The sequence below is a fragment of the Rattus norvegicus genome, chromosome 2 (genome assembly GCF_036323735.1).
Source record: "Rattus norvegicus strain BN/NHsdMcwi chromosome 2, GRCr8, whole genome shotgun sequence".
Taxonomy (NCBI): domain Eukaryota; kingdom Metazoa; phylum Chordata; class Mammalia; order Rodentia; family Muridae; genus Rattus; species Rattus norvegicus.
Window position 1 is genome coordinate 133,381,962 of NC_086020.1, and position 14,978 is coordinate 133,396,939.

General features: G+C 38.8%; 1 protein-coding gene across 4 annotated transcripts in view; it reads left to right on the top strand.

Annotated features, from left to right (window-relative positions):
- Tgap1l12 (GTPase activating protein testicular GAP1 like 12) overlaps window positions 1-14,978 on the top strand; it is a 697,215-nt gene that overhangs the window by 497,372 nt on the left and 184,865 nt on the right. The gene's annotated exons all lie outside the window — the stretch shown is intronic.

Genomic DNA, 14,978 nt, shown 5'->3' on the forward strand with positions numbered 1-14,978 from the left:
TTAAATTAATAATTATATTTTCTGATGAATGCAATACTATAGAGTTTCATAAAACCCATCTATTCCATTCTGGGGTACATATCTAAAAATCTAAGACAATTAGATGCTGCTCACAGTAGCCAAGGTGTGGTGGAAAACTAAGATGAAAATTCACCTAGGAAAAATATAATATAGAAATAGGACAGAGAAGTATTAAAACGCTAAGGTTGCACATTTCAGAATAGAAGAGAGAAATAGAGAATAAATGTGATCAGAGTAGATAAATATTTTATTTGAAAAACGGAAAAAAGAAATTCATGGTTTATACAATAAGTATATAATAATAAATTTAAGAGTTTGGTTATTATATTTCTATTGAATATTGCATTAGAAAGTTATCTATCATCTGACCCTTCAGTTAAGCTTTAGATTCTCAAACAGACCAATTCCTACGTGAAGAATTTATAGCTAGATAAAAGAATGCAAAACACAGAAGGTCAGTGGGAAAAATTTGGTCACTAAGGTGTAACATACAAAGACTCAGATGTGAACACTTTCTTTATACCGAAACAACCTGATTATACCACATTTTCTATATGAACAAGAATGCTTTTGGGGGTGTGTAGAAACATGTTCTCTGTAACTGTTATAATTTCCATATTAAAAGATGTGTAAACTTTTCAATACTTAATATATAAACTGTCTCTCTTGTCCTCAAAAGTCTGGGCAGAGAGTCATGCCTTAACAACAGGTATTGCAGCTAATTGGGTGATGTGGACCATAGGTTTATGGCAATAGTGACCTCTTCACTTTTAGTCTGCATTATAACATTTATTTGAACTTAAAATCCTCCATATCCGGAAAATTCAGGAATGATTTTAAGCCTCTTCTATTTAACTGGTGAGTCAGTCCAGTGATATGTAAGTCAGATTAAATAACATAAGAACTGACATTTCTACACCGAAAAGAAGAGTATGTAGCGATCTATACAAAGTTAACAGCACAGCACTTACTCGGAACCAAACAGGGTTTCTTTCGTGCCTGTGCTGGGCTCTGACTTCCCCTTCCACCTTCAGTGTCCTTGGTGCTTGGATGCCCTTAGGGGAAGCATGGATCTGAGATCTCATGTACACAAGAGACTGGGAGCTACAGCAATAATCCCAGAGGCTGCTGTTTCTCATCTGTGAAAAATGGACTGACGAACCCCATTATTGACTGCTTTCTGCAGTCTCTCACAGGCACTTAGGACAAGCCAGCACCGAGGCAGACTCGCAGTCTAGCAGCTCCTTTTACTTTTCCTGCCTGCTCTAAGTCACTAGCTGCCTGCCTCGTGACTGCATTTAGTCTAAAATATGTTCTCAGTGCCACGAGAACATAGACTGATATTTCTGTTGAGGATGCAGGGTACGTGTAACTGTCCTAAAACTGCATGGAATAAAAGTTGGGTTGACAGTGAAAAAAAAAAAAAAACAAAGTTAACAGCAATGATGTTTCAATTTATATTCACTATTATCAAAGAACATTTTATTCTAAGCTTATTTTATACTAAGGAATATATGTTTTAATATCATAATTTGAAAACATTTAAAATGTTAGTTTAATTTTATCTTAGTTTGTAAATGAAATTTTATATTCCTATTATCCTAAACATCTCTAAAATTAAAATAAATGCAAACATATTGGCACAGTATGATCAACTTTTTTTAGGATAGAAAATGTTCAAAGAAATTTGGAGACACTTGCATTAGATGCCTCAGTGGTTTGGCACAGATAATCAGGCGCTTTTTGACAAAAAGGAAATGACAAATGGCCAAGAGGTGGAGGCACTGCCTGGAAACAGAAGTTGAGTGTCTGTTTCCAGGAATACACAGATATAAAAGTGAGAAAATGAATATGTTTTATTTCTTTTGTGGGTATTTATGAGAGGTGAGGATGACTCTGACAGTAATAAAACAGAGGTCGTTCCTGGAAGAAGGAAGATATTTCAGCTTTGGTAGGATGTGTTATTTATTAATCAGTGATTGTAGCACACATCTGAGATGTCCGTTAAGTTAACTGCTCCTAGAACCAAACTATTTATTCTAGTGCCTATCCTTTTCCAATTACTAGATTCAATTGTTTAGTGAAAGATTTACACACACACATACACACACACACACTTAATATCAGCATGTCAGCATGCATATAATATTATATATATATATATATATATATATATATATATATATATATATACAGTTGGTTCTTAATTGTAACATTATATTGGATTTGTAGGTTGTAGCAATTTGATTTAATGCAGCACTGAGTTAGATAATATTTACATGGACAAAGTACAAAGAAGTTTAGGTTGGCAGTTAGGAACCAGTAGAAACCAATAAATATTGGATGAATAATTCTATGAGGTCAGTGTTTCTCCTGAGAAGGTGGGAAGTCAAACAAGAGGTTCACCTAGTGTGCGTATCTGCGTCCCCATCTGCATGTGCGCCGTCTTCAGGCCATCTGTGTCTGCCCCTTGCTCATCTCCTTCTCTATCTTCACATCATTCTTACTGTGTGTTTAAGACAAAATGAAAAATGAACCTTCCGTGTTATTAAATATTTGGACATTTTTGGGAGGCCATGGAGCTGTGAGGGCTGTCAAAATTAGACATCATGGGGGTTTGTTGCAAATATTTAAGTTAAAGATCAAAGAGTGTTCACGTCGTATCAAATATGTACAAGTATATAAGGTTGTATTAATTATTAAGATAGAGTACATGGTCTCTGGTAACATTTTAAGCATAATTTTTATACTACATATTTTTATCACAACAATGTCCCATCTCCCACTCTCCCTAGCTCCTTTCCACTATTTCACCTCTTGAATTTTGTGTGGCCTGAACCTGTGTAGCAACATGTCCCTGACTATTCTTAAGCTAATACATTTTGTTAAGAAAACATTTTGTTTTAAAAACCTTACCTGAAATATTATAAACTGAAGATTTTAACATATTGTTCTAAAATGTTTTGTTAAAATCTGGTATGATGCTAAAAAATTCATGGGAACATTCACTATGTCACTAATATTTCCTACTTTTATTTCCTTTAAAACTTGTCTGGCACAGTGATATAATTGAAATAATTTTAATCATCAATTAATGAAAAATATATTAACTTTGCACTTTAGTGCTAAGTATTTCACTCTATCATATTAATTGGTGTTGGCGTTTGATGGGTAAGTTCAGATTTTGAAAATATTTTTATAATAATATTAAAAATTAATTTCAAATAGTTTAAATAACTTGAATAGAAATTTATAAAAATAAAATTATTCAGATTAGGGTTGTCCCGATATTCACCATCTCAAAATCTGACGGAGGTCATACATCTACATTATAAAGAACACAAATAGGAGAGAGAGACCCAACCGCCTGGTCAGAGAGAGAGACCCAACCGCCTGGTCAGGTGGGCACTCCTGAGGCTGCAGAGCGGAAGAGACCACCAACACTGCTCACCCCTGCCCACATCCCTGGCCCAAGAGGAAATTGTATAAGGCCTCTGGGCTCCCGTGGGGGAGGGCCCAGGAGCGGCAGGACCCCTGCGCCTGAGACACCCCCGGAACCTGAAAGAAACAGACCGGATAAACAGTTCTCTGCACCCAAATCCCATGGGAGGGAGAGCTAAACCTTCAGAGAGGCAGACAAGCCTGGGAAACCAGAAGAGACTGCTCCCTGCACACACATCTCGGACGCCAGAGGAAAAAGCCAAAGACCATCTGGAACCCTGGTGCACTGAAGCTCCGCGAAGGGGCAGCACAGGTCTTCCTGGTTGCTGCCTCTGCAGAGAGCCCCTGGGCAGCACCCCACGAGCGAACCTGAGCCTCGGGACCACAGGTAAGACAAAATTTTCTGCTGCAAGAAAGCTGCCTGGTGAACTCAAGACACAGGCCCACAGGAACAGCTGAAGACCTGTAGAGAGGAAAAACTACACGCCCGAAAGCAGAACACACTGTCCCCATAACTGACTGAAAGAGAGGAAAACAGGTCTACAGCACTCCTGACACACAGGCTTATAGGACAGTCTAGCCACTGTCAGAAATAGCAGAACAAAGTAACACTAGAGATAATCTGATGGCGAGAGGCAAGCGCAGGAACCCAAGCAACAGAAACCAAGACTACATGCCATCATCGGAGCCCAATTCTCCCACCAAAACAAACATGGAATATCCAAACACACCAGAAAAGCAAGATCTAGTTTCAAAATCATATTTGATCATGATGCTGGAGGACTTCAAGAAAGACATGAACACACTTAGGGAAACACAGGAAAACATTAATAAACAAGTAGAAGCCTACAGAGAGGAATCGCAAAAATCCCTGAAAGAATTCCAGGAAAACACAATCAAACAGTTGAAGGAATTAAAAATGGAAATAGAAGCAATCAAGAAAGAACACATGGAAACAACCCTGGATCTAGAAAACTAAAAGAAGAGACAAGGAGCTGTAGATACAAGCTTCACCAACAGAATACAAGAGATGGAAGAGAGAATCTCAGGAGCAGAAGATTCCATAGAAATCATTGAATAACTGTCAAAGATAATGTAAAGCGGAAAAAGCTACTGGTCCAAAACATACAGGAAATCCAGGACTCAATGAGAAGATCAAACCTAAGGATAATAGGTATAGAAGAGAGTGAAGACTCCCAGCTCAAAGGACCAGTAAATATCTTCAACAAAATCATAGAAGAAAATTTCCCTAACCTAAAAAAAGAGATACCCATAGAAATACAAGAAGCCTACAGAACTCCAAATAGATTGGACCAGAAAAGAAACACCTCCCGTCACATAATTGTCAAAACACCAAACGCACAAAATAAAGAAAGAATATTAAAAGCAGTAAGGGAAAAAGGTCAAGTAACATATAAAGGGAGACCTATCAGAATCACACCAGACTTCTCGCCAGAAACTATGAAGGCCAGAAGATCCTGGACTGATGTCATACAGACCCTAAGAGAACACAAATGCCAGCCCAGGTTACTGTATCCAGCAAAACTCTCAATTAACATTGATGGAGAAACCAAGATATTCCATGACAAAACCAAATTTACACAATATCTTTCTACAAATCCAGCACTACAAAGGATAATAAATGGTAAAGCCCAACATAAGGAGGCAAGCTATACCCTAGAAGAAGCAAGAAACTAATTGTCTTGGCAACAAAACAAAGAGAATGAAAGCACACAAACATAACCTCACATCCAAATATGAATATAAAGGGAAACAATAATCACTATTCCTTAATATCTCTCAATATCAATGGCCTCAACTCCCCAATAAAAAGACATAGATTAACAAACTGGATACGCAACGAGGACCCTGCATTCTGCTGCCTACAGGAAACACACCTCAGAGACAAAGACAGACATTACCTCAGAGTGAAAGGCTGGAAAACAACTTTCCAAGCAAATGGTCAGAAGAAGCAAGCTGGAGTAGCCATTCTAATATCAAATAAAATCAATTTCCAACTAAAAGTCATCAAAAAAGATAAGGAAGGACACTTCATATTCATCAAAGGAAAAATCCACCAAGATGAACTCTCAATCCTAAATATCTATGCCCCAAATACAAGGGCACCTACATACGTAAAAGAAACCTTACTAAAGCTCAAAACACACATTGCACCTCACACAATAATAGGGGGAGATTTCAACACCCCACTCTCAACAATGGACAGATCATGGAAACAGAAATTAAACAGTGATGTCGACAGACTAAGAGAAGTCATGAGCCAAATGGACTTAACGGATATTTATAGAACATTCTATCCTAAAGCAAAAGGATATACCTTCTTCTCAGCTCCTCATGGTACTTTCTCCAAAATTGACCATATAATTGGTCAAAAAACGGGCCTCAACAGGTACAGAAAGATAGAAATAATCCCATGCGTGCTATCGGACCACCATGGCCTAAAACTGGTCTTCAATAACAATAAGGGAAGAATGCCCACATATACGTGGAAATTGAACAATGCTCTACTCAATGATAACCTGGTCAAGGAAGAAATAAAGAAAGAAATTAAAAACTTTTTAGAATTTAATGAAAATGAAGATACAACATACTCAAACTTATGGGACACAATGAAAGCTGTGCTAAGAGGAAAACTCATAGCACTGAGTGCCTGCAGAAAGAAACAGGAAAGAGCATATGTCAGCAGCTTGACAGCACACCTAAAAGCTCTAGAACAAAAAGAAGCAAATACACCCAGGAGGAGTAGAAGGCAGGAAATAATCAAACTCAGAGCTGAAATCAACCAAGTAGAAACAAAAAGGATCATAGAAAGAATCAACAGAACCAAAAGTTGGTTCTTTGAGAAAATCAACAAGAGAGATAACCCCTTAGCCAGACTAACGAGAGGACACAGAGAGTGCGTCCAAATTAACAAAATCAGAAATGAAAAGGGAGACATAACTACAGATTCAGAGGAAATTCAAAAAATCATCAGATCTTACTATAAAAACCTATATTCAACAAAATTTGAAAATCTTCAGGAAATGGACAATTTCCTAGACAGATACCAGGTATCGAAGTTAAACCAGGAACAGATAAACCAGTTAAACAACCCCATAACTCCTAAGGAAATAGAAGCAGTCATTAAAGGTCTCCCAACCAAAAAGAGCCCAGGTCCAGACGGGTTTAGTGCAGAATTCTATCAAACCTTCATAGAAGACCTCATATCAATATTATCCAAACTATTCCACAAAATTGAAACAGATGGATCACTACCGAATTCATTCTACGAAGCCACAATTACTCTTATACCTAAATGACACAAAGACACAACAAAGAAAGAGAACTTCAGACCAATTTCCCTTATGAATATCGACGCAAAAATACTCAATAAAATTCTGGCAAACCGAATTCAAGAGCACATCAAAACAATCATCCACCATGATCAAGTAGGCTTCATCCCAGGCATTCAGGGATGGTTTAATATACGGAAAACCATCAACGTGATCCATTATATAAACAAACTGAAAGAACAGAACCACATGATCATTTCATTAGATGCTGAGAAAGCATTTGATAAAATTCAACACCCCTTCATGATAAAAGTCCTGGAAAGAATAGGAATTCAAGGCCCATACCTAAACATAGTAAAAGCCATATACAGCAAACCAGTTGCTAACATTAAACTAAATGGAGAGAAACTTGAAGCAATCCCACTAAAATCAGGGACTAGACAAGGCTGCACACTCTCTCCCTACTTATTCAATATAGTTCTTGAAGTTCTAGCCAGAGCAATCAGACAACAAAAGGAGATCAAAGGGATACAGATCGGAAAAGAAGAGGTCAAAATATCACTATTTGCAGATGACATGATAGTATATTTAAGTGATCCCAAAAGTTCCACCAGAGAACTACTAAAGCTGATAAACAACTTCAGCAAAGTGGCTGGGTATAAAATTAACTCAAATAAATCAGTTGCCTTCCTCTATACAAAAGAGAAACAAACCGAGAAAGAAATTAGGGAAACGACACCCTTCATAATAGACCCAAATAATATAAAGTACCTCGGTGTGACTTTAACCAAGCAAGTAAAAGATCTGTACAATAAGAACTTCAAGACACTGAGGAAAGAAATTGAAGAAGACCTCAGAAGATGGAAAGATCTCCCATGCTCATGGATTGGCAGGATTAATATAGTAAAAATGGCCATTTTACCAAAAGCAATCTACAGAGTCAATGCAATCCCCATCAAAATACCAATCCAATTCTTCAAAGAGTTAGACAGAACAATTTGCAAATTCATCTGGAATAACAAAAAACCCAGGATAGCTAGAACTATCCTCAACAATAAAAGGACTTCAGGGGGAATCACTATCCCTGAACTCAAGCAGTATTACAGAGCAATAGTGATAAAAACTGCATGTTATTGGTACAGAGACAGACAGATAGACCAATGGAATAGAATTGAAGACCCAGAAATGAACCCACACACCTATGGTCTTTTGATTTTTGACAAAGGAGCCAAAACCATCCAATGGAAAAAAGATAGCATTTTCAGCAAATGGTGCTGGTTCAACTGGAGGGCAACATGTAGAAGAATGCAGATCGATCCATGCTTATCACCCTGTACAAAGCTTAAGTCCAAGTGGATCAAGGACCTCCACATCAAACCAGACACACTCAAACTAATAGAAGAAAAACTAGGGAAGCATCTGGAACACATGGGCACTGGAAAAAATTTCCTGAATAAAACACCAATGGCTTATGCTCTAAGATCAAGAATCGACAAATGGGATCTCATAAAACTGCAAAGCTTCTGTAAGGCAAAGGACACTGTGGTTAGGACAAAACGGCAACCAACAGATTGGGAAAAGATCTTTACCAATCCTACAACAGATAGAGGCCTTATATCCAAAATATACAAAGAACTCAAGAAGTTAGACCGCAGGGAAACAAATAACCCTATTAAAAAATGGGGTTCAGAGCTAAACAAAGAATTCACAGCTGAGGAATGCCGAATGGCTGAGAAACACCTAAAGAAATGTTCAACATCTTTAGTCATAAGGGAAATGCAAATCAAAACAACCCTGAGATTTCACCTCACACCAGTGCGATTGGCTAAGATCAAAAACACAGGTGACAACAGATGCTGGCGAGGATGTGGAGAAAGAGGAACACTCCTCCATTGTTGGTGGGATTGCAGACTGGTAAAACCATTCTGGAAATCAGTCTGGAGGTTCCTCAAAAAATTGGACATTGAACTGCCTGAGGATCCAGCTATACCTCTCTTGGGCATATACCCAAAAGATGCCTCAACATATAAAAGAGACACGTGCTCCACTATGTTCATCGCAGCCTTATTTATAATAGCCAGAAAATGGAAAGACCCCAGATGCCCTTCAACAGAGGAATGGATACAGAAAATGTGGTACATCTACACAATGGAATATTACTCAGCTATCAAAAACAACGAGTTTATGAAATTCGTAGGCAAATGGTTGGAACTGGAAAATATCATCCTGAGTGAGCTAACCCAATCACAGAAAGACATACATGGTATGCACTCATTGATAAGTGGCTATTAGCCCAAATGCTTGAATTACCCTAGATCCCTAGAACAAAAGAAACTCAAGACAGATGATCAAAATGTGAATGCTTCACTCCTTCTTTAAATGAGGAAAAAGAATACCCTTGGCAGGGAAGGGAGAGGCAAAGATTAAAACAGAGACTGAAGGAACACCCATTCAGAGCCTGCCCCACATGTGGCCCATACATATACAGCCACCCAATTAGACAAGATGGATGAAGCAAAGTAGTGCAGACCGACAAGAGCCGGATGTAGATCTCTCCTGAGAGACACAGCCAGAATACAGCAAATACAGAGGCGAATGCCAGCAGCAAACCACTGAACTGAGAATAGGTCCCCTATTGAAGGAATCAGAGAAAGAACTGGAAGAGCTTGAAGGGGCTCGAGACCCCAAAAGTACAACAATGCCAAGCAACCAGAGCTTCCAGGGACTAAGCCACTACCTAAAGACTATACATGGACTGACCCTGGACTCTGACCCCATAGGTAGCAATGAATATCCTAGTAAGAGCACCAGTGGAAGGGGAAGCCCTGGGTCCTGCTAAGACTGAACCCCCAGTGAACTAGTCTATGGGGGGAGGGCGGCAATGGGGGGAGGGTTGGGAGGGTAACACCCATAAGGAAGGGGAGGGGGGAGGGGGATGTTTGTCCGGAATCCGGGAAAGGGAATAACACTCGAAATGTATATAAGAAATACTCAAGTTAATAAAAAAAATAAAGGAAAAAAAAAGAAATGCATACTTATAAACATTGAATTCACCTTTCATTCTGGAAAATAAAAGACTGATTTTATACTAAAAAAAAAAGAACACAAATAAATATCAATAAACCAATAACCCAAATGAAAATGGGTTATAGATCTAAGCAGCGAATTCTCTGCAGAGAAATGTCTAATGGCTGACAAACATTTAAAAAAATGTTAAATATCCTTAGTCATCAAGGAAATTCAAACCAAAGCATCTCTAAGATTTCATCTTATACAAAACAAAATGTCTAAGCTCAAAAATTCAAGAAAAATCTCATGCTGGGAAGGATGTAGAGCAAGAAGAACACTCCTCCATTTCTAGAGGGAGTCTAACCTTGTGCCTCCATGTTGGAAATCAAGTTGGCAGTTTCTCAGAAAATTGGGAATCGACCTATCCCAAGACCCAGCTATACTACTCCTGGGCATATACCAAAATGATTTTTCATCATACACAAGGATGCTTCCTCAGCTATGTTCACAGTAGCTTTATTTATATTGGCCAGAAACTGGAAACCACCTAAATGGCACTAAACTGTAGAATGCTTAATGAATATATTGTACATTTATACAATGGAGCATTATTCAGATGATAAAGAAAAGTAACATCATGAATTTTGCAGGCAAATGGATTGACTACAAAAACAAAATCACCTCAATTAAGGTAACCCAGCCCAGAAAACCAAACATGGTATATATATGCCCTTATAAGTGGATATTAGCTATAAAATAAAGGATAATCATATCACAACCCACAGACCCAAAGAAGATAATTATCAGGGAGGATCCAAGGGTAGACAGGCACATGAATCTCTCTGAGAAGGGGGAATAGTTTATACATCAAAGTTGAATAGTAGGAGGGGGTTGGTAGGGGTTGGATGGGATTAGGAACAAGAGAAATGGGGATGATAGATAAAGAGAGACTGTGAAAGACAACCAGATAGGGGCAGCTCTGGAATAAACTAGAAACCTATAACAATGGGATTCTCAAGAATATATAAGGGTGGCCCTAGTTAATAGTCCTAGCAACAGGGGATTTGAAACCTGAAATGATCATCTCCAGTAACCAGACACATCTTTCAATGGAGGAAACTGGGTCACCAACTCAGCCACAACACCTTAGACCCACACTTTGGCCTCCCTATAAGACATACAGGGGTAAAGGATGGAGAAGAGTTTGAGGGAAGAGCAAACCAATGAAAGGCACAGAATAAAACACAAGCCATGGGAGGGAGCCCATTCCTAACAGTATTAATGATATTTTTCCTATACTTGCAGACAAGAGCCTACCATAAGTGCTGGGGAAAGAGAGATTTCCCCCAGCAAGTGATGGAAACTGATGCAGAGACCCACAGCCAAACATTAAATGGAGTTTGAGGAATCTGGTGGTAGAAGGGGGTTAGGGGTTGTTATTGAAGGAAACAGTTGTCAAGAAGACTACAAAACAACCTACAGAATCAACTACCCTGGGAGACTGAACTACAAACCTGCAAACATGAATAGAACAGAGCTAGGCTCTCTGCACACATGTAACAGTTGAACAGCTGGGTCTTCATGTGAGATGACTCCAGTGGATACAGGCCTGAATCTGACTACATTGTGTGCTGTTGGATACCATTCCACTTGCCCAACCTTAATAGAAAAGGATTCACTTAATATTACTGCAATTTGCTATGCCATGACTGGTTGCTATCCATGAGAGCTTTCCCCTTTGGTGAGGAAAAGAGAAGTAGGCGAGGATGGTAGGACATGAAGAGGGACTAAGAGTAAAGGAGAAAGGGGAAGCTGCAATTGAGATGTAGAATAAGCAAAAAATTTAATCAATTAAAATGTATAATAAAAATAATTTCATAAATTTGATTATAAATATGTTTGTTTTCTTTCTATATGTAAATATATTATTATAAAGTTAAAATTTAAACTGCTTTTCCAGGCAAGGTTAATTTTTAATTTCATTCTATAAAAATGTTACTGAACATTAAGAAGCTAAGACATGTTAGTTGAAATAATAACATGTCACAGTGTGTGGGGCTGAATGAGGCAGTAAATGAAGAATTGGATATGTGAAAATTACCCCATCTAAATTAAAACCTACAATTTCCTGCTTGTGGCCTCCACTTTGTTTCTGATTTCCAGGGTATATGGTGTTTCCCAGTGAATATTCTATAATCCTAATGCTGTAGTGATCGAAATACATGTTGGCTAAATAAAACTAACCATGATAATTGGTTAATGTTCAAGCTTGTCACCTTTAAAGTTTTAAAATTTCATGTTAAACAACGTACGCTAGATGTTACTTTCCCTTTATATATACTGTGAAGTGCCTTGAGTGTGTGTCATACGTGTTGTGTATATCTGTGTGTTTGTAACATGGATGGTCCTCAAATCTTTCATTCTTCCAGGCAATGCTAAATAAAAATCTAAAAAAGACATACTTGATCTGTGACAAAACATGTATTCTCTTTTCTTAGAGCTCTTGACCCAATGGATCGGAATTTTTTTTCTTTCTTTTTTTTTTATTAACTTGAGTATTTCTTATATACATTTCGAGTGTTATTCCCTTTCCCGGTTTCCGGGCAAACATCCCCCTCCCCCCTCCCCTTCCTTATGGGTGTTCCCCTCCCAACCCTCGCCCCATTGCCGCCCTCCCCGCAACATTATAGTTCACTGGGGGTTCAGTCTTAGCAGGACCCAGGGCTTCCCCTTCCACTGGTGCTCTTACTAGGATATTCATTGCTACCTATGAGGTCAGAGTCCAGGGTCAGTCCATGTATAGTCTTTAGGTAGTGGCTTAGTCCCTGGAAGCTCTGGTTGCTTGGCATTGTTGTACATATGGGGTCTCGAGCCCCTTCAAGCTCTTCCAGTTCTTTTTCTGATTCCTTCAACGGGGGTCCTATTCTCAGTTCAGTGGTTTGCTGCTGGCATTCGCCTCTGTGTTTGCTGTATTCTGGCTGTGTCTCTCAGGAGCGATCTACATCCGGCTCCTGTCGGCCTGCACTTCTTTGCTTCATCCGTCTTGTGTAATTGGGTGGCTGTATATGTATGGACCACATGTGGGGCAGGCTCTGAATGGGTGTTCCTTCTGTCTCCATTTTAATCTTTGCCTCTCTATTCCCTCCCAAGGGTATTCTTGTTCCCCCTTTTAAAGAAGGAGTGAAGCATTGACATTTTGATCATCTGTCTTGAGTTTCATTTGTTCTAGGCATCTAGGGTAATTCAAGCATTTGGGCTAATAGCCACTTATCAATGAGTGCATGCCATGTATGTCTTTCTGTGATTGGGTTAGCTCACTCAGGATGATATTTTCCAGTTCCAACCATTTGCCTACGAATTTCATAAAATCGTTGTTTTTGATAGCTGAGTAATATTCCATTGTGTAGAGGTACCACATTTTCTGTATCCATTCCTCTGTTGAAGGGCATCTGGGCTCTTTCCAGTTTCTGGCTATTATAAATAAGGCTGCGATGAACATAGTGGAGCACGTGTCTCTTTTAGATGTTGAGGCATCTTTTGGGTATATGCCCAAGAGAGGTATAGCTGGATCCTCAGGCAGTTCAATGTCCAATTTTCTGAGGAACCTCCAGACTGATTTCCAGAATGGTTTTACCAGTCTGCAATCCCACCAACAATGGAGGAGTGTTCCTCTTTCTCCACATCCTCGCCAGCATCTGCTGTCACCTGAGTTTTTGATCTTAGCCAATCGCACTGCTGTGAGGTGAAATCTCAGGGTTGTTTTGATTTGCATTTCCCTTATGACTAAAGATGTTGAACATTTCTTTAGGTGTTTCTCAGCCATTCGGCATTCCTCAGCTGTGAATTCTTTGTTTAGCTCTGAACCCCATTTTTTAATAGGGTTATTTGTCTCCCCGCGGTCTAACTTCTTGAGTTCTTTGTATATTTTGGATATAAGGCCTCTATCTGTTGTAGGATTGGTAAAGATCTTTTCCCAATCTGTTGGTTGCCGTTTTGTCCTAACCACAGTGTCCTTTGCCTTACAGAAGCTTTGCAGTTTTATGAGATCCCATTTGTCGATTCTTGATCTTAGAGCATAAGCCATTGGTGTTTTGTTCAGGAAATTTTTTCCAGTGCCCATGTGTTCCAGATGCTTCCCTAGGTTTTCTTCTATTAGTTTGAGTGTGTCTGGTTTGATATGGAGGTCCTTGATCCACTTGGACTTAAGCTTTGTACAGGGTGATAAGCATGGATTGATCTGCATTCTTCTACATGTTGACCTCCAGTTGTACCAGCACCATTTGCTGAAAATGCTATCTTTTTTCCATTGGATGGTTTTGGCTCCTTTGTCAAAAATCAAGTGACCATAGATGTGTGGGTTCATTTCTGGGTCTTCAATTATTTTCCATTGGTCTATCTGTCTGTCTCTGTACCAATACCATGCAGTTTTTATCACTATTGCTCTGTAATACTGCTTGAGTTCAGGGACATTGATTCCCCCTGAAGTCCTTTTATTGTTGAGGATAGTTCTAGCTATCCTGGGTTTTTTGTTATACCAGATGAATTTGCAAATTGTTCTGTCTAACTCTTTGAAGAATTGGATTGGTATTTCAATGTGGATTGCATTGAATCTGTAGATCGCTTTTGGTAAAATGGCCATTTTTACTATATTAATCCTGCCAATCCATGAGCATGGGAGATCTTTCCATCTTCTGAGGTCTTCTTCAATTTCTTTCTTCAGTGTCTTGAAGTTCTTATTGTACAGATCTTTTACTTGCTTTGTTAAAGTCACACTGAGGTATTTTACATTATTTGGGACTATTATGAAGGGTGTCATTTCCCTAACTTCTTTCTCGGCTTGTTTCTCTTTTGTGTAGAGGAAGGCTACTGATTTATTTGAGTTAATTTTATACCCAGCCACTTTGCTGAAGTTGTTTATCAGCTTTAGAAGTTCTCTGGTGGAACTTTTGGGATCACTTAAATATACTATCATATCATCTGCAAATAGTGATATTTTGACTTCTTCTTTTCCAATCTGTATCCCCTTGACCTCCTTTTGTTGTCTGATTGCTCTGGCTAGAACTTCAATAACTATATTGAATAAGTAGGGAGAAAGTGGGCAGCCTTGTCTAGTCCCTGATTTTAGTGTGATTGCTTCAAGTTTCTTTCCGTTTAGTTTAATGTTAGCAACTGGTTTTCTGTATATGGCTTTTACTATGTTCAGGTATGGGCCTT